This window comes from Grammomys surdaster, unplaced genomic scaffold (genome assembly GCF_004785775.1).
Source record: "Grammomys surdaster isolate TR1022 unplaced genomic scaffold, NIH_TR_1.0 190, whole genome shotgun sequence".
Lineage (NCBI taxonomy): Eukaryota > Metazoa > Chordata > Mammalia > Rodentia > Muridae > Grammomys > Grammomys surdaster.
In genome coordinates, this window is record NW_021604635.1 from 3,862,841 (window position 1) to 3,890,232 (window position 27,392).

Below are 27,392 nucleotides of genomic sequence, written 5' to 3' on the forward strand. Positions count from 1 at the left end.
TTCTGTGCACGTAGCTTTTTTTGTGATTGTATTTTTAACTATGCGTGTGCATATGAGCACAGGTCATGTTGGAGGTCAAAGGCACAGGATGCTCTTAGAGCTAATGTTCTAGGCAACCTTGAGCCACCCAGCATGGGTGCTGGGGATTGAACTTAGGTCCTCTGCAAATAGTAGTAGTACTTGCTGTTAGCGAGTGAACCATCTCTCTAGCCCTATATGTATATGTCTTTAAAGCATTTAGTCAGCCATAGTAGTGTGTATCTATAATCCCAGTACTTGGGATGCAGAGGCAGTTTGATCTCTGTGAGTTCAAGGCCAGCCTGATCTATATAGTGAGTTCAGGCTATAGTGAGACTTTGTTTCAAAAAACATTTTTTTTTTTTTTGAGCAATGTGCCTGAGTAATTTTGAACAGAGTCCGACAGTTTCATTCAATCCTGGGATTCCTAGATTATGTCAGCCATTGGCAGGACCACGGGCACTGGGGCCTGAGCAGGAGCAGTTGCCAGGGAAAGGCTGGCCTGAATTGTATTGTTTTTGTTTTGTTTGTTTGTTGGGACAGAGTTTCTCTGTGTAACAGCCCTGGCTGTCCTAGAACTTGTTTTGTAGACCAGGCTGGACTTCAACTCCCAGAGATCTGCCTGTCTCTGCCTCTTTTTTGAGCCACCAACCCTGGTGAGTTTTTGTCAGGTAGAATACTGTTAAAGGGCAGAGGGATTTAAGGAGGTGATGCCACAGATTACCATAAATGAGGCTGGGCATGGTTGCCTGTTATCCTAAAACCCCGAGGCTGAGACAGGAGAATTGTAAGCAAGGGGATTAGAAATTTGTAGTGTCTCAAAACTGCAACAGAAACCTAAGATGGCTGGAAATGCAGCTTTCAAGCAGGAGAGTCAAGCTGAGGCCAGCAGGAGAGCTTTGGGAAGAGTGTGTGTCTTCCACAGAGCACAGCACAGCAGGGCTCAGGAACTCTGTCTTAGGCAGCCACGGTATTGCTCCTGTCTATAAAAAACAAAACCAAAACAAAAGAATCAAACATCCTCCCCAAACAAACCAAAAAAACCAAACACAATTTGTTTCTGCAGATGCAGACGCTGAAATCTGAGCAGCAAAAGGCACTCTCTTGTGGCACTCAGGGTTGGCTGAGACTGGAGCAGCTCCAGCTGAGATAGTAACTGGTCACTTGGCCACATACAAGTAGAGTCTTACTCAGCTTCCTGTCAGACAGTGAGCACGGAGGGAAGCAGATACAGACTCAGAGCCCTTGGAGACGCTCGAAGATGTGTCCACCACTGCGTTACTGAGCACGCCTGCCTGGCGCCGGGTGATGGCCTGTGCTGACTCGTGCTGTGTTGTAATCTCTTAGACTTGGGTCCTGAGTTGCTCTCTTGTGACTGACGCTGAACGGAAGGTGCTGGAGTAGTGACCCTGGAGGAAGAACCAGTCAGAGCAGGGGTGGATGGAAGGTGTCGGAAGCTGTGCAACCATAGGATTTGCTTTTTTTTTTTTTTAAATTAATTCTTTTTGTGTATATGTGTGGGTGTCACATGCTACCTTGTGCAAGTGGAGGTCAGAGGACAACCTGCCAGGGTCAGTTCTCTCCTTCCACCATGGGGATTCCAGGGACCAAACTCAGGTCAGCAGGCTTGGCTATTACCCACAAAACCATCTCCCCATTTGCCCCTGTCTCCATTTTGTAAGTGATGATGCCCCCTTTCCTTCTGTAACTGCTTGATCTTTTAACATTTTCCATCAGTTACAAAGGCTGTCTGAAGGCAAATATTGGCCTATGCCAGCATTTTTATGTTCCTCAGCTGTAACGTGTGCTGGGAGGAACTAAGATGTGGTTTGCTGACTAGCACGTATAAAGGCTGATGCTTACAGAAAGTGGGGAATGGGGAAGGACTGTTGAGATAGTTTTCCTCTGAAGAGTTTGAGAAACAGGCTCTTGAGAGGGCTGTGGGCTCCTTATTTCACAAAGAGATAGCAAAGTTCAGGGGTTAAGATGAGTGAGGTTAGGCTTCTAGTGTCGCTCCTTATGTGAATGCCATCATAATCAGTTTGTTATGTGGTAGAATTACAAGTTTTTTTACATCTTTGTTTGGGAAACAAATTCTGAGCTGTTTAAAACACAGACTAACTTTGCAAAAAAAAAAAAAAGGTAAAAAGTAATCTTTAATCAAATTAATCTGTCCTTTCCTCCTAATCCATCATGATGGCTTTGGGTGTGTGGTGGCAACTGAAGGATAATGCAGAAACGTCAAAGCAATGTAATCCCCATTCCTCATGGTCACTTAAGAGGATAGACTAACCATTGGACACTAATCTCCCGATGGCTTACTCCACTGACCTGGAAATATCCTTAATTTTTTTGGAAAGCAAGTCAGTGAGTTAGAGCTGTCCAAGTTGATCAGCTTGCCTACACCTAACAGTAAGTGACGAGAAGCCTTTCCCTCCCTGTCGCACAGCACGGCAGCCCTTACGTTGGAGGCTGTGGACTGAGCACGAGAAGTACAGTCACGCACCAGAGTTCAGAGACTTAGCTCCAGTGTAGGCGGGACAGAGCTGCCTTCCAGGTGCAGGCTGCAAACCACACATCTTGTTTTGTTTTAGAGATAGCATCTCCTTCTGTGGCTTTTACTGACCTGGAACTCAGTTTTGTTTAATAGATTTTTTTTTAAAAGTATTACTGTCTTATGAAATTTAGAATATTGATAGATATAAAATTAAAACAAAATAACGTCCTCTCAGAGACTTAAAGACGGATGTTTGTAGCAGCACTATTCATGAGAGGCAAAAACTAGAAACAATTAAAATGTTCAACAACACTAGCCAACATATATAGACATGCAGTGTAAAGCACTCAGCAGTAAATAATAAATAAGACCTCCTGATAGCTGCAAACTCAGAAGAATCTCAAAAGAGTGTAGAGTAAAAAAATCAAACACAAAAGAAAACAACTGGATGCTACCCACATAGACCTATGGAAATTCAGAAAAGGTAGACTCTATACTGACAGGAGGCATATGAGTGGTTTCTACAACCAGAGAGCAAGGAAAGAAGACTGCAGAGGGGGACAGGGAACATTCTAGAGAAATCGGGATGCTCCATGACTAGGATGCAAAATCATACCTGTCAGAACTCAATTCAGCACTTAAAACCAGTGGCTTTTCCTTAACATAATTTATCCCTCAATAAAGCTGACCTTTAAAACCTAAGACTTCAAAAATGATTCCTAGTTAAGATTTTATCTACATTTCTTTTAAAATCTTAATTTACATTTTTGGTAAGGTGAATTAGTTTCATAAATAGTATTAGATTTCTCACATACAAAGAATTTACTAGTATCAGGACACAATAATTAGATCCTGGGGAATGTTTTTAAGATTTATTTTTAATTTAGCATGTGTGTATCTGCCTGTATGTGGGTAGGTGCGTGTGTGAATGCAGGTAGGTACTCTTAGTCCAGGGAAGGGTGTTTGGTCCTTTGGATGGTGCAGTGAGCCTCCAGATACAGGTGCTGTGAGCCAAGCTGTAGCCCTCAGTATGAGCAGTGCATGCAGTATTGCCGAACCGTCTCCACAGCGCCCCTAAATCCCGCCTTATACCAAGAATCCTTATCAAAGCACACATAGGCAGATGACTTATTATCAAAATGGTATTTTGGTTGTGACCCATAAGCAGTGTGTCTGCGCTTCATTTAGTCTCAGATACAGAGATTTTTAAGGGGCTGGAGAGAGGGCAATAGTTAAGGACACTTGCTGTTGCAGAGGCCCAGGATTTGGTCCCCAGCACCATAAGATGGCTAACAACCCTCTGTAACTCCAGTAGTTCCTGGGGATCTGACTCCCTGTTCGGAGCTTTATGGACACACAAGTGGCACACAGACACACAGGCAGAACACTCACACATAAAATAAAATCAACACATCTATTTTTAAAGCAGCATTAACAAGAGAGACTTCTAGAAACCTTCCACATGGAGCCCTCACTGTGCAGCCTCACTGCAGCACCTTGGCTGGTCAAAGATGAACCCTGGGAAGACTTCAATAGTTTTGTGGGATTGGGTGTAGTGATGCTACCACTCAAGAGTTATTAACTGTGGGTAGTGTTTTAAATCTATGATCTATCTAGCCACATTTTTTTTTCTTGGTCCAGTTAACTATAAGGCATGAATTCCTTCTTGTGAGGTGTGATTTAAATGAAGTCATAAAGTGTTGGTCACTCCCATCACATTCCTGTCTCTATCACACCTGTGGACATGTCTCACCAGGCCAGTCAATATTTAGCTTGCAGTGTTCACAGCTGAGAAAGACTATTCATGACTTTTCTCCTCTGGAAGTTTGCATACAACTCTTCAACACTGTGAAAGATTTTTACTTGTGATTAAATATATATCATAAAACTTGCCAGGTCAGTCATCTTATGTGGCATTAAGCATATTAGCAATGTGCGCACGTGTCATCATTACCTCAATGTAAACGTGAAGTTTAATTGTGTCATCCCTCCTCTGCCCTTTCTGTCAGTCCTGAGTGACAAACTCAATAGATTCCTTACTGAGTACTCACAGCCTTGAAACCAAGGTGTTTCTAATGCTTAAGTTTGACAGGTACTTTGTAAAGTATAGGATTGTGCTTGTGGCATTGGCTTTATATTGTGTAGAGGTGACTTTTGTCACTATCTTTTTTATAGCTGTGGAAGATCTACAAGTGTGGGAGCTCTTACAGTGTTTATAGTGATTGTCTAGCACAGTGCTTGGAATGTGGTAGCCTGTTCATTGATGATGTTTTGATTGTGTGTGTGTGTGTACATGTATATGCACATAGAGCCCTGAAGACAACCTTCTTGTCCTTTCTTAGGAGCTATCTACCTTGTGTGTATGTTTTTAAAATATAGTAATTTTAATTTTTAGAGAATTTTATTCATGTGTATAATAATTTTGGTTATGTTCAACCCTATGTTCCACTTTCTAACTTTTCTGGATCTCTCCCCTACCCCCATCTCATTCCTACTTTCTTTCTTTCATTCTTTCTTTCTTTTTTTTTTTTTGTTTTTTGAGACAGGGTTTCTCTGTGTAGCCCTGGCTGTCCTGGAACTCACTCTGAAGACTAGGCTGGCCTCGAACTCATAAATTCACCTGCCTCTGCCTCCCAAGTGCTGGGATTAAAGGCATGCGCCACCACTGCCTGGCCTCATTCCTACTTCTCTCTCTCTCTCTCTCTCTCTCTCTTTCTCTCTCTCCCTCTCTCTCTCTTTCTCTGTCTTTTTTTTTTCTTTCTCTCTTAAAAATAACTCAGAGTCCAGTCAGTACTGCCTATATGTGCATGAGTGTGGGATTATGCCCTAAAGCCTAAAGCTTGGTCAGCCTACCAAGGGTCAGACTCCTGAGGAAACCTATGCTTTCTTCTCCAGCAGCCACTAAGGGCCAGTACTCCACAGTTAGAGATGGGGCCTCTTGGGGGGCCACATGTTGGAGTGTTAACCAGTTTGATCCTGTGCAGGCTTTGTGTAGGCAATTCCAGCTGCTGTGAGTCTATGAGTGCAAGGGCTTGTCAAGTTCAGAAGACACTGTCTCATAGTAGTCTGCCTCATAGAATCATATTAAGTGAAAATATGAAATTACGAATGCCTAGTAAGATATCACTGTATATTTCTTTAAAATGTGTAAAACAAGGTGTGAGAGCCTGTCGCTCAGTTGGTAGAGTTTTTGCCTGGCTTGCACAGAGCTATGGGGGTTGATCCCTAGTATTATATAAAACTTGGTGTGTTGACACATGCCTGTAATCGTACAACTTTGGAAGTGGTGAAAGGAGGGTCAGAAGTTCAAACTCATCCTCAGCTACATAGCAAGTTTGATGCCAGGCTGAAATATAGGAGACTGTGTGTTAGATAAAATACTTTAAAAATAATGCTATTAAAAAGCCTGTGTAAAACAGTTGTGCCATATTTCATAGACTGTAAAGTGTTACTGATACAAAGATGCTCTCCTGTGTACACTGAGAAAGGGAAGACTGACAAACTGATATAACACTTGCTGTATATTGTAAAGACTTCTGTCTCAGTTAGGCTTTCCATTGCTATGAAGAAACACCATGACCAAGGCAACTCTTATAAAGACAACACTTAGTTGGGGCTGGCTTACAGTTTCAGAGGCTTAGTCCATTATCATCATGACAGGGAACATGGCAGCGTGCAGGCAGACATGGTGCCGGAGGATCCAAGAGTTCTACATCTTGATCTGGAGGCAGTCAGAAGGAGACTGTCTCCTGCAGGGAGCTAGGAGGACGGTCTGAGTCCACAGTGGTGGAGCTTGATGGTAACAGGAGCTCTCAAAGCCCGCCCACACAGTGGTGCATGTCTGTACAAGGCCATACCTCCTCCAATAAGGCCACACCTCCTAAGAGTGCGACTTCCCAGGGGCCAAGCATATTCAAATCACCACATGGGCTCCAGTTTTAGGGGTGCTGTAATATGACAAGTATGCATCTTTAAATGGAGGTCAGTATAGTATTGGTACATTGGAATAAAAGCATAGAATCAGGCATAAAATGGTATTATAGCCAATCCAAAATGTGGTTAGCTTGGCGTGGGAAGAAGAGGGGACAGTGAGCAGGGTCACTCAAGGACTGTGACTTGAAAGCAAAGACGGCCAAGTTAAGATTTGACAGTCAGTTGGTGAATGCTTATATATTTTATAACGAAAAACATATTTTAAAAGGAATTTAAAAAGTGAGACATGGCGATACAAGCGTGTAATCCTTGTAACAAACCTATACATAGTGGATTTCCCTCACTTTTTTGTGGAAAGTTGGGCAGAATGCTTGTATATGTTTGCTTATAAACTAAAAGAAGTACCATGTATTGTCTTTGCAAGGCTAACAAGGCGAGAATTTGATTTTAAATACATTTCTTGCTATTAGTAAACAGTAAAAATGTGTATTTTTTTCTTTGAAGCCATTTTTTGGCTATTCCTTTATTCTCTTTCTTAGACATGTGATATCTAGGAGGTGCAGGTGATGGAGTACTTTGCTGAAGTGTATTTACGAGGTGAGGAGAACCCAGTGTCATTCCTGGAGACCGATAAAGAGGCATTTATATATTTATTTTCAAACCAGAGCCTGAGCATCCTATGTAAGTTCTGTTAAGGGCTCCTCCACGGAGTTACACTCCCCATCCAAGAGACATCTTTAAACAGTTAAGAAGTGAGCGCAGCCTGCAGCCTCCTTACCCAGCCTTTACATAAGGTCCCCTCAACAGGAGTTATGGAACCAAAAAGGTGGTGTTTGCTCAGCAGTCCCTTAAGGACCTTTACTTTCTACCCACATGGAACAGGAATCTGTTGTACAGCCTCATACATCGTTCTAGCTTTCACACTTAGGAATTTAATAAATGTGGCTTATTTATTACCGTCATTATATCTTATGTGTATGGGTGCACCAAATGAACGCAGTGCTTGTAGAGACCAGAAGAGGATGTTTGGTCTTCAGGAACTGGAGTTACAGGTACAGCTGCCATGTGGGTGCTGGACACTGAACCCAGGTCCTCTGGAAGAGCAGCAAGCTCTCTTAACAGTGGCGTCATCTCTCCAGCCTCTTAGCTACTGTTTTAAAGTTAGGTCTTACTCTATAGCTTAGGCTGGCCTGGAACTTGTGAAGCTCAGGTGAGCCTCGGCACACGTCAGTGTCCCTACCTCAGCCTCCCAAGTGCTGAGTATAGAAATGGACTACCACATCTGGCTTAGTAGTATTCGCTGTTAATTAAAATGCTTGGCGAGATCTATTTTAAAATATCAACTGTTGTCACATCATTAGGCCCGGAATTTTGCTTCCTGGTGCCTTGCCTAATGAAATGTAAGAGAAAAGGCGAACTGTTCAAGATGCTCACGGCTCTCACTCTAAACACTTTACATGCCTTCAAAAGCAGAGCTGCCTACGTCAGTGTAGACCACTTCATGTACTGGGTCGTAGCTGATAATAGTCACTATGTAGTGCCATGGCAACCCCAGATGGAGAAAGAGCCGGCTGTGTCACGTGACTGCAGATCTGAAAATGTGCATATAAAGAGACTATGGAAAAAATTAAAGTAGTATATTGAGATGAAGGATTTCCCTTCTCGTTATTTGTAAAATATATATATATATATATATTTAGTTTTTTGGGGGAGCCAGCCCTTTTAAAAATAAATTAGAATTTGTGTAGAGAAGAGGATACTGGAAAGCTAATAGTGAGCCCTTTGAAGTTAAAATGAAAGCATTTTAAAGCCAGGGCTGCTTTATTTAGCAATACACACACTGACTATTTAATTTTGTCCTTTAGAAGGGAGTTGGCCTCACAGAATTGCTGGGAAGTTAGAATATTGAAGAGGATTGGTAAAAAAAAGTGGGAGGATCAAAGCCAATGTGATTGGCTTATTCTTTTGCATTACCAAATAAACCAAGCTTGTGAACTGTGTCTACTTTAGTCAATATTTGGGTGTTTGCTTTGAAGCTATTTGTTTGCGATAATACCATTAACATCCTGAACAGAGCCAAAGTCTGACCCTGAGATGGTAGAATCTTAACTAATCTTGCCATTTTTATAGAAATTGAACCCTCTGAGGACATGACGTACCGTTTCTCAAAACTTCTTGTTTTGCTTTTGGGTTCAGTGCTGATTTATGAATATCAAAACCCTAAACATTCCACACTCGGTGTTGTCACCATCTCATCAGAGCCAGGTGGGAGTTGAGGAATTGAGAAAGATTCAGAGAAGACAAAACACTGGGAGAACACAGCCCTTTGCTGCCTTACTGAGCAGCCCAGCTTTCTGTACTGGGGCTCCTGAGTGACTGTGTCTTAGGCTCCAAACCTCATTCCTTCTGCTGCACTGCAAAGGGGGAAGGAAGGAAAAGGAGCGCACAGCCAATGGCTTTCACTTCAGGGCCACTGTTTTTAGGTGCCATTACAAAGTTAAGTCAATAGAGACTACCACTCCAATCAAAAATAAGTAGAAGACACGTGCAAGCAGTTCCCCAAATATAACACATGAGATTATGTGTAGTAGAATTAACTGTATGTGAGAAAATAAAAATGAAGGTCTATTATAAAGGTACGACATTTGCCTGTGGGTTTTATTTCTCAGGCTTATGGCTTTGTACAGCCCGTTGTTTGATGGTCCAGTAAATGTAACAGGAAGAAGAGATACACAGTATAGCTTTCAGCAGGCTCTGTTGCCCCTTGTGGGGACAGAATGACATGGTTCCTGCCCCTGGGACAGGGCCAGTGGACGTATTCCTCCCTGAGCGTCGATGGCTGCCATGGACATAAGGCTTGTTTGTATAATTATGTACATATTCTATTTTCCTCCTTCAAGGACAGCTTCCCTGTTAACATTAATGTCTCCATTATAATCAGAGATGGGCGGAGTCTGAGAGTCGGAGGTGTGGCTAAGACCTTTAGGACAGCCCTTAAGGCTGTAGAGAAGAACTCTTAAAAATGGGGAGGGAAAAAGGATCAGGTATTAGAAGGGACAGGAGACAATTACAGAGGGTCAGGAAATTGAATAGAAATATGTAGCAGCGAGGGACTGGGAACTGGGGGTATCCACTAGAAAGTCCCAGACACTAGGGGAGTGAGAGGCTCCCAGTACCCAGTGGGGATAACTTTAGCTGAAATACCCAACAAAGGGGATATAGAACGTGTAGACCACCTAGACTTGTAGACCACCTACAGTAGAAAGGCATGGCCCCCAGTTGAGGGATGGGGTCATACACTCATCTCAAAAAATTTTAACCCAGAATTGTTCCTATCCAAAGGAAAAACAAGGGCAAAAAATGGAGCAGAGACTGAAGGAAAGGCCATCCAGAGACCGCCCCATCTAGAGATCTGTTCATCTGCAGACACCAAACCCTGACACTATTGCTGATGCCAAGAAGTGCTTGCTAACAGGAGCCTAGTATGGCTGTTTCCTGAGAGGTTTTACAGAGCACCTGACCAATACAGATGCAGATACAGCCAACCATCAGGGACCCCAGTGGAAGAGCTAGGGGAAGGACTGAAGGAGCTGAAGGGGATTGCAACCACATAGGAAGAACAATATCAGCTAACTGGACCATCCAGAGCTCCCAGAGACTTAAACCACCAACCAAACAGTACACATGGAGGGCTCCATGGCTCCAGATACATATGTAGTAGAGGATGGCCTTATCTGGCTTGGTCCTGTGGAGGCTTGATGTCTTATTGTAGGGTGATGCTAAAGCAGTGAGGTGGGAGTGGGTGAGTGGATGGAGGAGCACCCTCATAGAGGCAAAGGGGAGGAGGGAGAAGAGGGATGGGATGGAAGATTTATGGAGGGGAAATTGGGAAGGGCGATATCATCTGAAATGTAAACAAATAAAATGATTAATAAAAAAATCTCTAAAAACATGAGTCTGGAAATATATAATTTCTCAACTATGCAAAAATTAAGGATGCAATATGAATTATATGAGGGGCTTCACAAATCTAAAGGAATAGAGGCAGCTGCATTAATGAGCCACTTTGTCAGAAAAATACAAAAGCAGGCAGATACAAAAGCAGGCAGATACAAAAGCAGGCAGATCCCTGAGTTCAGGTCAGCCTGGGACACAGCGAGTCTAGGCCCAGGTATGGTAGAAATGGTAATTTCAGGGCAGGGTTCCACCCAGCTGGTTTATCCTCTGTGCTTAACAGAGGCAGGCAGGTCTCTGAATTCCTTTATTTTTTTTTATTTTTTATTTTTTTAAAGATTTATTTTATTTATGAGTACACTGTAGCTGTCTTCAGACACACCAGAAGAGGGCATCAAATCTCATTACAGATGGTTGTGAGCCACCATGTGGTTGCTGGGATTTGAACTTAGGACCTCTGGAAGAGCAGTCAGTGCTCTTAACCACTGAGCCATCTCTCCAGCCCTCTGAATTCCTTTATAATGTTAAAAAGAAATGTGTGTGCTTGTTGACTACTAAGAATTAAGGGGCACTGGGCAGTGGTGGCGCATGCCTTTAATCCCAGCACCTGGGAGGCAGAGGCAGGCAGATTTCTGAGTTTGGAGCCAGCCTGGTCTACAGAGTGAGTTCCAGAACAGCCAAGGCTACACAGAGAAACCCTGTCTCGAAAAACCAAACCAAAACAAAACAAAACAAAAAAAGAATTAAGGGGCTGGGGTCACTGGATGCTGACTCATAGGATAATCAACAGGAAACCTGGAGTACATTTCTGGACTGGTACGTAATATAAAACGTAATATAAAAGACTTGTTTTATGATCTGCAAGAGATAAGCTCTCCAGAGAACTTTATAGAATGGCAAGGGAGAGGTGCTTGGAGAACTGGTCCTTGGCACTCTGCAGCGTTATATGTCTCCTTTGTTATCCATGCACTCTATTTTAGAGTAGCACTTACAAGGATGATTTATCTAGCGTGTGGGTAGGGTAGTGTGATGGGTGGATCTCAGCAGCTAGGCTTATTTTCCTGTTCCAGAAGAGCTGACACTCATCTCTGACAGGGAACCTGTCCTTGTCCCTGTTCAAAAGATGCTGCAGGGCTGGAGAGATGGTTAAGTTCAGAGTACTTGTTACTCTTGAAGAGGACCCAGGTTTGATTCCCAGGACCTTTGTGGTACCTCACAACCATCTGTAACCCCAGTTTCAAAAGACACAAAAGCATACATGTGGCCTTTTTCCTACCGTCCCTCCCTCCCTCCCTTCTCCCTCCTTCCCTCCCTCCCTCCTTCCCTCCCTCCCTCTCTCTCTCTCTTTCTTTCTTTCAAAAGAAGGTTCTTCAGGACACTGGGAAGATAAACCCAGCAGTAAGAATAAGCAGGACGGAAAGTGTATGTGTTACTGGAGGGTGTCATGCTGATGAAGACAGAGAAGGGACGTTGACATGAGCGTTGTTCTGTTCAATGAAGCCAAGGCTGAGGAGGCTGCGTGAGTGGGTTTTGTGTCCCTGGCAGCTGCTGTAGTTTGGCTCTAAAGGTCTATGATTAAGGCTTGCTTACTAGGGAGGCACTCTTAGAAGGTGACGGGATGTGGTAAGATCTTCAGATCCCTGGAGCTATGCCAGAGATGGGTATTGTGGGACGCTGATCTTATCATCTTCCTCTTACTTGGTTCCTGGCCATCATGGAAGATGTTTTGCTTTACCTGGCACTCCTTACGCTGCCACATCCTGCCAGCTTCTGTCCTTCCCCAAGTCTGCCGTCTTTTCTCATGTCATACTCAAGCATGTAAGCATGTTTATACCCACCCACACATCACATGCGTGTGCACATATGCACACACACAAATGTGTGCACATGTACATACATGCATGCATAATACACATGTGGGCACGTGCACACACAAAATACGTTTATATGCAATATGTATAAATAGTTTCATGTATCTATAAAATTTGGTATTTGCACATGGGAAAGAATGTTAAATTTGCTTCTCTATGTTTGTTTGTTTTGCTTAATATCATGGTCTTCAGGTGCATCCTTTCTTCAAACAGCAAACATACTTTTGTTCTTCTATTGTGTTTATATACCACATATTCCTTATTAATTTGTCTATTGCTTGACATATAGATGGATTCCATAACTTGTCTATCATAAACAGCACTGTGGTAAGTGTGGGTGTACAAGGATCTCTGTGGAATGTTGGTGTAGAGTCTTTCGGGTATATACTACAGCTGGATTGTATGACACAGCTGGGTAGTTTTACCTTCTTAAGGAACCTTCATATGAATTTTCACAGTGGCTGGACCAGTGCTCACCCAGCTCTGTATGAGCCTCTGCACCCACCTCCTCACCAGCACTTGTTGTTCTTTCCTTTTGGTTGTTTGTTTTCCTAATGAGTGTCATTCTGACTGGGGCAAGATGGAATTTCAGTGCAGCTTAAACCTGTGTTTCTCCAGTGACCAAGGATGTTAGAAGACATCTCTTCATGTGTGTATTGGCCGTTTCTACTTCACCTTTAGAGAACTGGCTCTGTTTATTCACAAGTTCATTTCCTGGCTGGGTTGTTGGGCTTTGGTGTTTAGTCTTTTGAGTTGTTAACACGTTGTAGATGTTAATCTTTAGTCGGAGGCATAGGAGGCAGGCGGCGGCGATTTTCTCCCATCCTGTAGGCTGTCTCTGTGATTCCTTCTTTCGCCTTGCAGCAGTTCTTAGCTCCATTCCAGTCCTCGTCAGTGTAGCACTGTTTCCTGAGCTCCAGAGCTCTTTCCACAAAGTCCTTCCCAGTGTTTATTCCTCGAAGTCTTTTTCATGTGCTTTCCAGTAACAGTTTCAGTTTCAGGTCTAGCCCGAGGCAGTGGCGCATGCCTTTAATCCAGTGCTTGAAGGAACGCTGGGTCCCATCTCTTCGTCTTCCTCGCTTACTTGATCCTCTAGTTGATCAGCCGTTCCCTCTGCTACATCCTATAAGCAGTGCTTGCTTAATGCTATGTTGCTGCCGACATCTTGAAAAACCTATTTTCAGTTTTTCTTCTTTAAATGTCTGAGTGTCTTGCCTGCATGTATGTCTGTGTACCATGTACGTGCTGGAGCCTGAGGAGACTAGAGGCTGTTAGATCTCAGAGGACTGGTGTTACAGTCAGGAGCCACTACGTGGGCAGTGGGAATCAAACCTGTGTTCTGGAAGAGCAGCCAGAGCTTTTTTAACCACAGAGGCATCATCTCTCTGGCTCCTTGAAATTCTTAATCCTCACATATTTGTGTGTGTGTGTGTGTGTGTGTGTGTGTGTGTGTATGTGTCTGGGGCAGGGCGCATCAGTGACTGGGGAGTGGAATACCGGTTTCAGGAGTGGACTTTTTTCTTCTATCATGTGGGTCTTGGGAATTGAACTCTGGTCTTCAGGCTTAGTGGCAGGTACATTTTAACCACTGAAACTTCTTGCTGGCCCCAACGTCTTGACTCGGTTTGTTTGAAATGGGGTCTGGTTTGGAACTCACTATGCAGACCAGGCTGGCCTCCATCTCAGAGGTCCACTTGCCTCTGCTTCCTGAGAGTTGGGGTTAAAGGCATGCACCACTGTGCCAGACAAAATTCTTTGTATTAGATCCTGGTTTATAATAAAGCCCAGTGGGTCAGTGGAGCCTGGACTGGTGGATTTGTACCTCAGTTCACACACCACTTGCTCTTCCACCTTAGGAAGGACTGACTCTTCGTGTTGGCTTCCTGACACTGTGTGGCTGCTGCTGCTTGGCTTCCACCTCATGCCTGCTATAGTCTTCCACATGGAGTGCTGAGTCAGGAGATGAGTGATGAGAGAGGAGGAGGCAGTCGGTGTTCTGTAGATGCCGTCCACTTTCCTCTGTGGCCTGGGCGTCAGGGTGATGGGCTCTCTTGGTCTTTGGGAGTGTTGTGGTCGTCTCCCCCACTAGCAGTCGGTGTGTGCATTTGGTGAGCAGCTAACTAGTGGGTCTGAAGCACTGAACTCACACCAGTTCAGGGACTTAATATGTCTGAACACGGAGGTTTACAGCTCGCTGTCGTAGTTGCTTGCCATGGAATGCAGAGGTGGTCTGGACTGAAGGCTGTGGTTTGCCTGAGCACAGACTTCTTGGGCAACTGTGGAACTGAGGCATCATCCCGGCTCCAGTGGGGAGCAGTACTCTCTTGTATTCAGAGGAGCACACAGTTGAGTCAGTGACTATAAGCTTAGCGTTCTCTCTACCTCCTTCCAACATTCTGGTCGGACTGAGCTTTTTTCTGCTGAACAGCTTGAGGTGCATTCTGTGAATGAGCTGTCAAATATATATTCTGTAATTCCAGTGATTGTGCATATAAGTTAAGTGGTTTTTATAGTGGCATATAAAACTCGCACAGAACAAAGAAAATGGTGGAATTTATGCTAATAATTAACATTTTTTAATAGTTGTGAACCTGCACAATATTGGTGGCCACTGTGTTGATAATGTTTCAAAGTGATACATAAACTCCCTTAATAGTTAGGTCAAGCCGTGTGGTGGTGGCGCACGGCTTTAATCCCAGCACTCGGGAGGCAGAGGCAGGCGGATTTCTGAGTTCGAGAGTTCGAGGCTAGCCTGGTCTACAGAGTGAGTTCCAGGACAGCCAGGGCTATACAGAGAAACCCTGTCTCGAAAAACCAACCAACCAACCAACCAAACAAACAAAAAAGTTAGGTCATGATGGGAAAATGCGTGAAGTTTAGCATATAATAAGTGGATTGCATGTAAGGTTTGGTCATATGAGTAACACCACCAGGTACACTGTTTCTAGCACATATGCTATACTCCTAGTATATGTAGTCTTTTCTTCTAAAACACTGATTTAGTCTAAGCCGTCTATTTTCAAGTGAACATGTGACACTAGAATTAATTTCTAATCAGAACTGAGAGTTTCTTTCCTATTCTTGTGACTTTTACTTTGGGAGTCTATGAACCTTGTTTTGTTTTGAGACAGGGTCTCACTGTGTATTTCTGACTGTTCTGGAACTTACTATGTAGATCTGGATGGCCTGGAACTCACAGAGATCAGCCTGCCTCTGTTTCCCAAGTGCCAAGACTAAACACATGCTTCAGTATGCTATGCCTGCCCCCCACCCCCTCCCTTTTTTGGTCATTGTGATAAAATGCCTGGACAAAACCAACGTAGAGGGAAAAGTATTTCTTGTGGTTCACCATAGCAGGGAAGTCACAGCAGCAGGACCGCGAGGGCATGGGAGTCAGGAGCTGAGAGCAATGGTTCTGTTTGTTGAGCTCAGCTGACTCCTGGACACAACCCATGAAGAGGTGCCACCCTCGTTCAGATGAGCTTAATTAACTCGAGAAAGAAATACCCCACAGGCACATCCACAGGCTAATTTGCTCTAGACAGCGTTTTATTGGTTTGCCCTTCCCAGGCGACTCTAGACTGTGTCAAGCGGACAATTAAAACTAACCATCAAAGCCCTCCTGTGTAAGAGGCCCTTTGGCTCATCCCTCTCCTTGAGAGCCCTTTGCTCTTTGCCCTCACACGTCTTGAACCCTATTACTTCTTGGCATTCCTTAAATTCACCTTGGCTGCTGTACTGGATAGTTCTGTCAACTTGACACAAACTAAAGTCATCTGGGAGGGGAGCGCCTCACTTAAGTAAATGCCTCCGAAGATCAGGCTGTCGCATTTGTGGGCGTTTACTTACTTAGTGATTGATGGGGCGGGCCAGCCCACCGTGGGTGGTGCCACCCCTGGGCTGTGATCCTGGATTCTTTAAGAAAACAAGCTGAGCAAGCCAGTAAGCAGCACCATTCCATAGCCTCTGCATGAGCTCCTGCCTGCAGGTTCCTGCCCTGTTTGAGTTCCTGTCCTGACTTCCTTTCATGGTGAACTGTGATGTGGAAGTGTAAGCTGAATAAATGGCGGAAGGAGAGGACTTGACTCTTGCAAGCTGTCCTCTGACTTCCTTACTGTGCCCTGGCACCAACCCTCCTTCAAATAAACAAACAAATGCCCAAGTGATAAGTGAACAGACATGGAACCAGTGGGTGACTGTTATTCTGAAAGGAATTGAGGTTGTGGCTGGGGCTGTGTCGTGGATTTTTTTTTTCCCAGACAGAAGAAGCTTTAGAACTGCTTGGTCTGTCAGTGAGAACTACTTTCTCCACAGTGGGCTGTCGAGGGAGCACTCCTGACTCTAAAGCAGCTTGGTGCTCTCCATAGCTGCCAGGATACACAGGGATCCTCTTGCTGCAGCCCTCTTATGCACGAGAGCCCCTGGCTGGAGGCAGGGCTCCTCTTCCTACCACGCTCTCAGCTCAGCTCAGCTCCAGCTTCTTCCCCAGAGAGAGCTGGTGGCTTCTGTTTCAGGCAGCTCCATGTAGATGGAGTTTACCCTCCCTTGCCAATTTTCACCCTGGGAGAGAGGTGCGCACATAGTCACTGGGCACTGTTGATGGTATTTACTCTCAGTTTCCCTCATTGCTAAGAACCATCCCATTTGGAGAGTAAACGTCACTCCACCTGCTGGTATAATGTCTCTACACCTGTCTTGCATGCTGCATTATTAATTTTCATTTTAGAAAGATCAACTTGATCTCAGAGCCAAGTGTGGTCTGGATCTTGTTACTTCCTGTGAATGTTTTTATTCTCAGTGTACGTACATTACCCACTCTGCCCATCTGTCATCGTCCCATCAGCCTGACGGCTGCCTTGTTCAATTGGAACTTGGCTTGTGCAGTTCTTGCTTCTTTCCCATATCTCACCCTCTCTGTCAAGAGTAATTTTCTTATTCATTAGTGTGTGTAGTCATCCTCACAGCAAAGCTGCTTCCATGCCTGGAAGAAGTCTAGTATAGTGTAAAAGAACCCTTTCCCTACCAACCTCTCATTGCTTTCCGGATCAATTATTTACCTACTTGTGTAATTCGCATCCACTGAAGTATGTGTTACCATAGCCCTAGGCTTGCTCTTTTAGACAGGTCTTGGTCAGCTGCCTTCTTCAGGGTGTAATTTAGTGAGGATCAACCGTTGTCTGAGAGTTTTTGCTTATTTGGCCTATTCCTGAACGTCTCAGCTACAGTTGTCTGATTTTGTGTCCACGCGGCTGCTATGCAGTAAGGGTTCTGAGTTTGCTGCTGAAGGGCTGAAGGGACAGCAGAACTCTGAGGCTGAGCCTCAGGGGTTCCTCTGGGGTGCAGGAATAAAGTCTTCTCCTTCATGGCTGACTTCTGTGAACCTCTGCTCAATCCTCTCTAACCTAAATGCCCTTCTTAAAGAAGAGCTGGTGGTTAGAGGAGGAGGAGTCAGGCTTGTGTGATGATATGAGGACAGTGCCCGCTGCTATTCCTCCCTTAACGACTGGAGGGTTAGTACTAGGAGCACGGAAGGCAGCAGGCACAGGTAGAAATGGGGACTGGATCCTGGTGTTGCCCTCTAGGGATTGCTGAGAGGCTGGTGTAGGGTAAGCCAACATTCTGAAAGCTTGAAGAAGTTGCTTGAAATTAGGATGACTTTGTCATATGAGACAAGGGGCTCCTGCCAAGTAGTGGGCTTCTAGTTGGAAGTAAATACGCTTTAGGTGAGGACTAGGTCCTATGGTTTTAGCTCTTACTGAGCACCGCAGAGTGCTTCTCTTCTGCCTTGTGAAGTCCGCACAGCATTGTCTGCCCTAGGCTATTGAGTGGGAACGGCAAGGAACAGTCGATTTTTGGTGCAACCTTCAAAGATTATTTTATTTTGCTTTTTTGAGACCGAGCTTTGCTGTGTAGCCCTGCCTGGCCTGGAACTCACTGTGTAGCCAAATTGTGCTCAGCCTGAAGCAGTGATCCCGGCAGTGTAATCTTTCTGATGCTGGGGATCAGACCCAGGGCACCTACAAGCACTCTACACTGACCAGTTTTCTTTTTATGAGCTAGGCTTGCTGTGTAGCCCAGGCTGGCCACAGATTATTGCTCTTCTTGCCTCAGTCTCTCAAGCAGCAGTGTACCTCCTCAGACAGTCTCTCGAGCAGCAGTGTACCTCCTCAGACAGTCTCTTGAGCAGCAGTGTACCTCCTCAGATCAGTCTTAAGTCTCTAAAACTGTGGAAGTAGAGCATCTTCTTTAGAGACTTTCTATAGGGAAAACAAATGTTGATAATTTCTGCTCACCCACTGTTATTCCTTCATCCGTTAATACCTCTCAGACCTCAGTCCAGTTCACTGTACAGGCCTGTTAATTAGTCAGACTTTGCATCGGGGGCTAATGAGTAAATGGCACATCTTTAAACATGGTTATACCTCAACCTCAGTACAATTGGTCAGGGAACGTAAATTATAGTTAGGAAATAGTTTTATTAAAATATCCTAAATTTTATTAATAAAATTAATTTTAACTGCAAATCTAGTTTTTGGTTCTAGTGACATTTTAATACATGAAATCTGTTAAGAAATGTATTTTAATGTGAAGCTCTTTCTTCTGTCCTTAACCACACAGTCAAGTTCACATTATTGTGGGTAATAATGTAAGCGAGATGTTCATTTGAGTGGGTTCATTCACCAGCAGGCTGTTCTGTAAGCGTCTCACGACAGCATCCTTCAGCTTTATCTAGACATTAGGAATAAGGAAATGTGATTTCTGTGACATTTATGAGGCTAAAAATGTTTCGTATTCTTGAATATCAATTGTCATCTTAAAACTTTCTATTGGTTCTTTGTGAATTTCATATCTTGTACTCCGATCTCACTCACCTTCCCACCCTTGTACCGACCTTCGACCCTCTCAACCGCTCTTGTGACAGAAAAAATCTTGTTGAGGAAGCTGCAGTACATCCAGCGCATCCCAGCCCGTCCCACAACATTCCCTTTGTCCACACTTATTTGCTCGCAAATGTTCACTCCAATGACTCATTGGTCTGGTGTGAAGCCTCTAGCTTCTGTTACTCTATCAATACTGGGACCTCCCTGGGATTCCTCTTGGGTATCCTGCTGTTACCCTGTGTCATGGAGATCCTGCTGTATTGAATCATGCACTCCAGGAGTTCTTGTTGGGGTGGGCCAATTCAAAGCCTTGGTTGGGGCTGGAGAGGTATCAAGATGAAAGGCAGCCCCCCCCCACCCCTCTGTCAAGCATTGCAGCTAGTGAGGGACACAGCCCGGCCCGTTCTTCCACTCTTATAATCTTAGGGGCAGCTCTCTCATCTGCCTTAGATGGTGAGGGATGAGGGAGGGGAGGAGCCTGTCTCTCCCTCATCCCTGCCCCAACCTAGTAGACAAGAGGCTGGGCCAGCTCTCCTGGGCTCACACTCTCAGGGATGGCTCATCTGCAGGCTCCACAACCAGGGCCAGCTCAACTGTGCTGCCCAGGCGAGGGGCAGGGCCTGCTCTCCTGAGTACTGTAGCAGATGAGGGGCATGGCCAGCTCTGATGACCTCGGGGTCAGCTCTCTGTCTGCCGAAGGTGGCAAGGGGTGCGTGTATGGGGGAATCTCTCTTGCCCATGTCACCATAGGGCAGACAGGTGGTGGGGCCTGTTCTCCAATGCTCACCTGTGCCCCTGCCACCTGGGTCAACTCTGCTGTGCTGTCCAGGAGAAGTGGAGGGTCCAGTCTCCCGAGTGCTGCAGCTGGGGAAGGACAGGGCCAGCTCTTTGCTTCCATGACCCTAGGCCAGGTCTCCACCTGCTGCAGGTGAGGGGGGAGAAAGTCATCACTCCTTTGTCTACTACCGGAAGACAAATGTAGCCGGGCAGTGGTGGCGCACACCTTTAATCCCAGCACTCGGGAGGCAGAGGCAGGCGGATTTCTGAGTTCGAGGCCAGCCTGGTCTACAGAGTGAGTTCCAGGACAGCCAGGACTACACAGAGAAACCCTGTCAAATGTAGGGCCAACTTTCCTACATTCTCAGTGCTAGCTCACCTGCAGCTCCTACAACCTGTTCTCTGGAGTACAGCAGCTGGCTGGGGCGGGGTCAGCTCTCCTGCCTCTAGACCAGCTCTCCCACAATTCCAAGGTCAGGAGTGGGGCCAGCTCTGCACAGCCCTCTGACATCAACCTGTCCCTGAGTGGCAGCCCAGACCAGGGACATCTGCCTGGTCTTTGGTAAAAGAACCCTGTTGCTGCAGGGCCATCAACCCATACATGGCCCCCAGTGGTAGCATGGGCCATCTACCATGGTCCCAGATGGCTTCACCAGCTACTCACATCAGACTGTTTTTCACTACCTTCAAGTCTCCAGTTCTGCCTGTCTTTGTTGTGCCCACTTACTTGTTCCTGGACAGGGGTCATCTTGAGCACTCTCTGCCCTCCAGGCATGCACAGCATGGGACTGGTATTCATATCAGGCTAGATCCTTGTCTGGGCCCCATGGCGCCAGTCTGGTGTTCATCTGGTCTCCCTCCTTGCCCGGCCTGCCTGAGTGTCCACCTGATCTGTCTTGGGCTCACTCCTGCCAGGGCCTGTGGTCCCAGGCAGGGTTCTTCTGGCCTTAGGCTTGCTTCTCAACCTGGGAGACTCTGTGCCTGACTGGTGCCAGACTGGTGGTTGTCTCAGGCTCATCTTTTTTCAGGGAGGGTTAGGCTACTAATCATTCAGATGTTCATAGGTCAGATCAGTGTGTGTAGACATAGCCACTGCTGACACCCGAGTGACAGTGCGGCCACATCTGCAGTACCTCTAGGGGCAGCAGTTATCATATATACTGAATATTTGTTAGAGCTGATTCTCTGCTTTATAAAAAAGGAAGTCTTTGTGCTACTTTATCCTGCTAGTTTATTGTTCATGGTATGAAGTCTTTATATTCTGTGTACGCGAAGGAGCTGTGGGTCACATGAACCAGATGAAACAGATCTTTAGAAAAGTTAGAAGACAAACCTAGATCTTTGGTTCCACGTGGACCTTCTTTCTACTCTTCTGAATGCTGACGTGTCATGATGACATTGCACTCGTAGAAAAGACAGGCACAGCAGTGGGCACACGAGACAGTGGTGACTTAATCAGACATAGCTGCACCTTACACTGTGTGCTGTGCTCGACATGCTCGTGACGGTCAATATTACAATCACCAGTGTATTATTTTAGATTGGAAGTTGAGAATCACTTTATCTCTTAAGTTGGAGAGATGGCTCAGTGGTTAAGAACATCGTCTGCTCTTCCAGGGGGCAGGTGTCTGTAACTCCAGTTTCAGAGGATCTGACACTCGAACGCAGACATACATGCTGACAAAACACCAATGCACATAAAATAAAAATAAAAAATAAAAAGAATTAAAGTCTTAGAATAAAGGATTTGGGAGCTCGAAGACTACACGTGAGGAGTAAACTGGCTGACGTAAGGCTGTGGAGAGGAGACTGACTTTACCACAGTGAGTAGTTCTTGTATTCATGGGTCGTGTGTGTGTGTGTGTGTGTGTGTGCGAGTGTGTGTATGTGTGTGTACGTGTGTGAGAGAGAGACAGAGACAGAGATGTAAGGCTGTGGAGAGGAGACTGACTTTACCACAGTAAGTAGTTCTCGTATTCATGGGTCGTGTGTGTGTGTGTGTGTGCATGTGTGTATGTGTGTGTGTGTGTGAGAGAGAGAGAGACAGAGAGAGAGACAGAGAGACACAGAGAGAGAGAGACAGAGACAGAGATGTAAGGCTGTGGAGAGGAGATTGACTTTACCACAGTAAGTAGTTCTCGTATTCATGGGTCGTGTGTGTGTGTGTGTGTGTGTGTGTGTGAGAGAGAGAAAGAGACAGAGACAGAGACAGAGACAGAGACAGAGACAGACAGAGGAGAGGGACAGAGGGAGGAGAGATATCTTGCTGTTTAGCCCAGAGGAGACTTAAAGCTCTCAGTCCTTTGACCCCAGCCTTGAGTGCTGGGAACAGACATGTATTACCACCATGTCTAGCTGTGTGTGCAGGCATGCGCATTCATGTCTGTGTGTGTGCTTGTAGACTCCACCCTCTTCCTAGTCCTTCTCCTCCTTTTTCTTCTCCTTACAGAGTCTCACTGTGTAGCCCCGGCTGTCCTGAATTCACTATGTAGACTAGGCTGGCCTCCAACTCACAGAAATCTTCCTGCCTCTGCCTCTCTAGAGCTGGTAATAAGGGCGCTATACCTGGAGGGTCTTCTTTTTAATGGATGCTGCCCCAGTGGTTAACTGCTCCTTATACTTTGGACTTCTGCAGTTGCAGCTGAAGGGTAGGTGGAAAGTCACATTAACTTAGGCTGAACTATGTCTAGGACTGTCAGATTCACGCTCTTACTGACAGCTGTGCCAGAGATGAAGCAGGAGATAATTTTGTTGATTATCACAGTTCTTCTTGACCTAGTTAGAGTCATGCTAGGCAGTCTGGCAATCTTAGAGTGTTGTAATACATCTACACAGTACTTTCCAACTTGTTTTTCACATATTTGCTTCTCATAATAAACCTGTTGAGTGAGAGGACATGCTGGTTTTGTATCACATGAATAAACCAAACTAGAAGGTAGTGTAACACTGTGTTTCAGAATACTTGCTATATTTTATATGAATTGTATGAATCAGACTATAAGACCAGAACTACCAAGTTTTTCCTTTTGTTTTACTTTTTTGAGACAGAGGGTCTCATGTACCATAGGCAAGCCTCAAACTTGCTACGTAGTTAAGGCCCACCTTGAACTCTTGATTCTCCTGGCTCCACCTCCTGAATGCTGGGCTTACAGGTGTGTACTGCCCTCTCCAGCTAGTTCTACCAATTACCAATATAGTAACATTGTAACAGTTTTCTCTAAGCTCTCCTCTCTCTGTCTCTCCGTCTCTCCGTCTCTCTCTGTCTCTCTCTGTCTCTGTCTCTCTCTCTCTCTCTCTCTCTCTCTCTCTCTCTCTCTCTCTGTGTGGGTGTGTGTGTGTGTACACATGCATGCATGTGCCATGGCCTAAGTGTGAAAGTCAGAATACAACTCATAAGAGTCAGTTCTCTCCACAATGTGGGTACTGTGGACTGAAAGCAGGCTTGGTTCAAGTACCTTTACTTTCTGAACCATCTTTCTGGCTTATATTAATGTATGTGTATCACGTGCATGTCTGCTGCACACAGAGGCAGAAGAATGCATCAGCTCCCCTGGAACTGGAGTTGTGGATGGTGCAAAGCCACCACGTGGTGCTGGGAAACAAACCTGGGTCCTCTGCAAGAGCGACAGGTGCTCTTAACTGCTGAGCCATCCCTCTAGCCCCACCCTACCCTGAATTTTGAGAAAGGTCTGTCTTTGGAACCTAGGGCTTTCTGATGAATTAAGGCTGGTTGGCCAGTGGATTCTATGGATCTGCTTATTTCTGCTTCCCCAGTGCTGAGACTATAGGCACCTGCCACCACGCCCAGTTTTTATGTTTGTAGGGCAGGCACTTTACCAACTGAGCTGTCACTCCAATTCCAGGACCGGTGGACACTTTAAATAGTAGTGAAGAACAAAGTATGTTTAAAATAGTGGAAACAGGTACTTGCAAAATGGTTCAGCAATTAAGAGTACCGGGTACTCGTCTATAAAACCAGGGTTTGATGCCCAGCACTCAGGTGGTGGCTCACAACTATTTATAAGTCTGATTCCAGGGGATCTGACATTCTTCATCTGCCTTCCACAAGTGCAGGCATCTATGTGGTGTGCAAACATACACTCACATACATAAAAATAGTGGAAGCATGCAGTAGGCACCCAACATGTATTTGGTTAGATAGTTCTCATTTTATTATTTAACACAACAAAAATTCAGAACTCCTCTGTGCCGGGCATCAGGAACACAGAGTAATCTCACATCTGAGCTGAGGTGTTAGAGACTGTATTCATTGGTGTCGTGTGGCATGCATGTGCAATGCAAAGTGCACATGTGTATTCAGAATCAATGCTGCAAATAATAGGTTAAGTACTGCCAGAAACACCTGGGATTTGATAAGCGATTGATTTTGAGTTGATTTTTGATCGTTGCATGCTCGAAACTCTTTTCCTGTTGCCTTCCTCCCCCTTTTAACTGCCTCTACGTTTAACTGTGTCATCCTTGAGGGATTTGGAAGCTGTGCTCAGATGAAATCACATTTCAGTGGTAGAAATGCTAATTGAGTTGCTAAGAATTTTATGGAGGGGCAAGACCTTTGAGAAGAGTAAAGTGGGATAGTGCATGAGAAGAGAGTTGTCAATCAAGGCGCCATTTCACAAGGAGTGACATCTGATCTGAGACCCGAGTGGCCGTGTGACTACATGAAGCTTTGCGGGGGAGGGGAGGTGACACTGGTCTGGACCATCATTAATGTGGCCTGCTGTGGAGGGTGCAGGGACCAGACGGTGTGGGGCTTTAAGGCTGGGCCTCCTTCTACATGTAGCAATTTGAACAAGGCAGTTATGTGTTCAAGTTAGGCCAGGAGCAGTGAAGGAAACAGCAGGCATTTTTTCCTGCGGTCATGTAGAGCCAGCAATTAGCTCAAGGCTCAGCATTCCTGCTTGTCTGTTCTGCTCTAATCTGATAATGGGTGGTACTATCATGTATTCTCAACAGTCATGTGTGAAATAAGAGTTCTTATCATCTGTGAAGGAATCTGTTCTAACTGTATAAAGTGGGCTAGGCTAGAGAGGTAAACAGACATCTGACCCTGGTCACAGACTAGGGATTAGGCAGTAGAGGAGTGAAAGGGAAAGGCAGCTCCCTGGGTCCGGGAAGACAGCGATGTTGTTGACCATGGCTCCTTCCCCTTGCTCAAGGCCAGTGGTGGCTGGGCCATGCTAGCCTCTCCCTGATCCCCCTGGGGAATGTAGGTGGGGCTGCCCTGCTGCTGCCTTTGCTCTAAGGCCTTAAACTCTGAGTTTTCTAGTCTCCACCAAGGTGGATGGGCAGAGGCACCGTGAGCTCCCTCTGCAAGAGCTCTAGCTCCTCAGAAGTTTGTTCCTTTGAATCACCCAGTAAGTTTAGATACTAGATATTAGGATTGATCAATTGGCCTTGTAGTGATATATAAAGTATTACAGTAACAAGAATTTATTACGTGCTTACTAAGAACTGGTTCCAAGTCTTATACCCCGTTATTCTATCATCCTTTCCTGTCTTAACTGCAAAGAAAATGAATTATAGAGAGGTAAGCTAATCTCCTTAGGTCTGACAGTTGGCGAGTGAGAGCAGCCTTCAAAACCATGTTTAATCACCCAAGCGGCTATGTTCATAACTGTTTCCTTATAATCATATGTCAATGATTTTTGTTGGCTATTTGATGTTCTGGTAAAGAGAAATGGTACTCTTTCTTATAGAGAAAGAAGCTTGCTGGATGGAGTAACGACTGGCTTATTTAAAGAAGTATGAGCCAGGCACACAGGGGTGCTCCAGCCCTGAATCCCAGAACTTGGAGATAGACGAAGGAAGATCAGGGGTTCTGGGTCATCCTGGGCTACAGAGTGACTCTGTGACCTGGGTTACACAAGGACGTGTCTTACAACAATGGTGGCTGGTGAGCTGGGTTAGCAGGTGAAGGAAAGCTGGATGAACTGACTCCTAGAAGTAGAGGACTCACTGGAAATTTGTCCTCTGAGCTTCACATGTCTGTCATGCCACGCCCGTTCTCTGTCTCTCTGTCTCTCTGTCTGTCTGTCTCTCTCTGTCTCTGTCTCACACACACACACACACACACACTCTCACATACACAATAATAATACATAAAATTGAAAACTTTATTTTATGTATGGGTGCCTTGTCTATGTGTATAAGTATGTAGTGTACATGTCTGATACCCATGATGGCTAGAAAAGGGTACTTGATCCTCTGGAACTGGAGGTATGGATGGTTATAAACGGCCCAGTTTGCTGGGAACTGGACCTTCGCAAGAACAGTCAGTGCTCTTAACCACAGAGCCATCTTTTTAGCTCCAGAAAAGTATTTCTAAATCAATAAATAGAAGAAATATAGAAGTCAGTTTTGTAGCACATACTATAGGCATATGTTCTGAAGTGTCATCTGTAGGCCATAGAAGTACGATGCATTGAAGAAGCCTGTTTACTGAGCTGAGAACTGTCCTTTCTTTCTTCAAAATGAGTGTATTATAGCGGGGGGTTTAAGATGACAGACTGTGGTTACCTCTTCAGTTTTATTATTGTCATCATTAAATAGTAGTAAAGGTCTGTAAATCAAGAAAAATATTTACCCTGACATTTTAAATACTCATTTCCAGGTCAGTTTTGTCTGTGTACATATAATTTACAAATGATCATAAGATATCCACTCATTTCTTATTTAGTATTTTTTAAGATAACCGACTTTGGAGTTAAGCAGTCTCCAGTAGAACGGAAGAGATTGGGCCACGCAAAGGTTACAAGGCATTAATAACTGACTGGAGTGATGCTTACCAGGCAGCCCACGTCAATTTTGGATCTGGCCTTGGAAGGAGTAGCTATGTATTTGGACGTTGGAAAGTTCATCTTTCCAGACCGTCTGTCAGGCTTCCAGGAAACCAAAGGGAACTGGAAAAATACAGTGACTGAGAGCTCCTGTGAGACCGCCGAGCTGTGGGGCCGGTAGAGAAGGGGGAGACGGGGGGGGGCCGAGGTGGGGGGGGGCGCGGGGGAGAGAGTCTCCCATAGGGTGTTTTCATTGTAGTTACATTCTAACAAATGAGCAGTATGTACAGTTCGTCAGAATTGCCAGTAGTTTAGTCTTGTCGATGGCTTTGTGGTTAATAATTTTATCAGGGTTCAAGAACAAAATACTTGACAAATACTATTTTTTGTGTTAAAACCATTAGTGTATATTTAACCTAGGGTTATAAATTATAATAACCCTATATATAATAAATCAATACTTTATTTCTAAGGGTGGCTTTACAGTTTCGAACAGATCCGATTGTATACTGACCACTAAGTGTTCAAATGCTTCTATGATTCAACCCTCAGGATGAAATCCCATATTCAGTACTGCCACTGATAGTTTCCTCCATCCAAATTATTGTCTTTATGTTTTTTTTTTAATATTTAAGAACTGTGTGTGTGTGTGTGTGTGACATAC

General features: G+C 44.9%; 1 protein-coding gene and 1 pseudogene across 1 annotated transcript in view; one reads left to right on the top strand and one right to left on the bottom strand.

The window, feature by feature from the left end:
* Slc16a10 (solute carrier family 16 member 10) overlaps positions 1-27,392 on the top strand; it is a 113,800-nt gene that overhangs the window by 14,144 nt on the left and 72,264 nt on the right. The gene's annotated exons all lie outside the window — the stretch shown is intronic.
* LOC114622677 lies at positions 20,962-21,077 on the bottom strand (annotated as a pseudogene).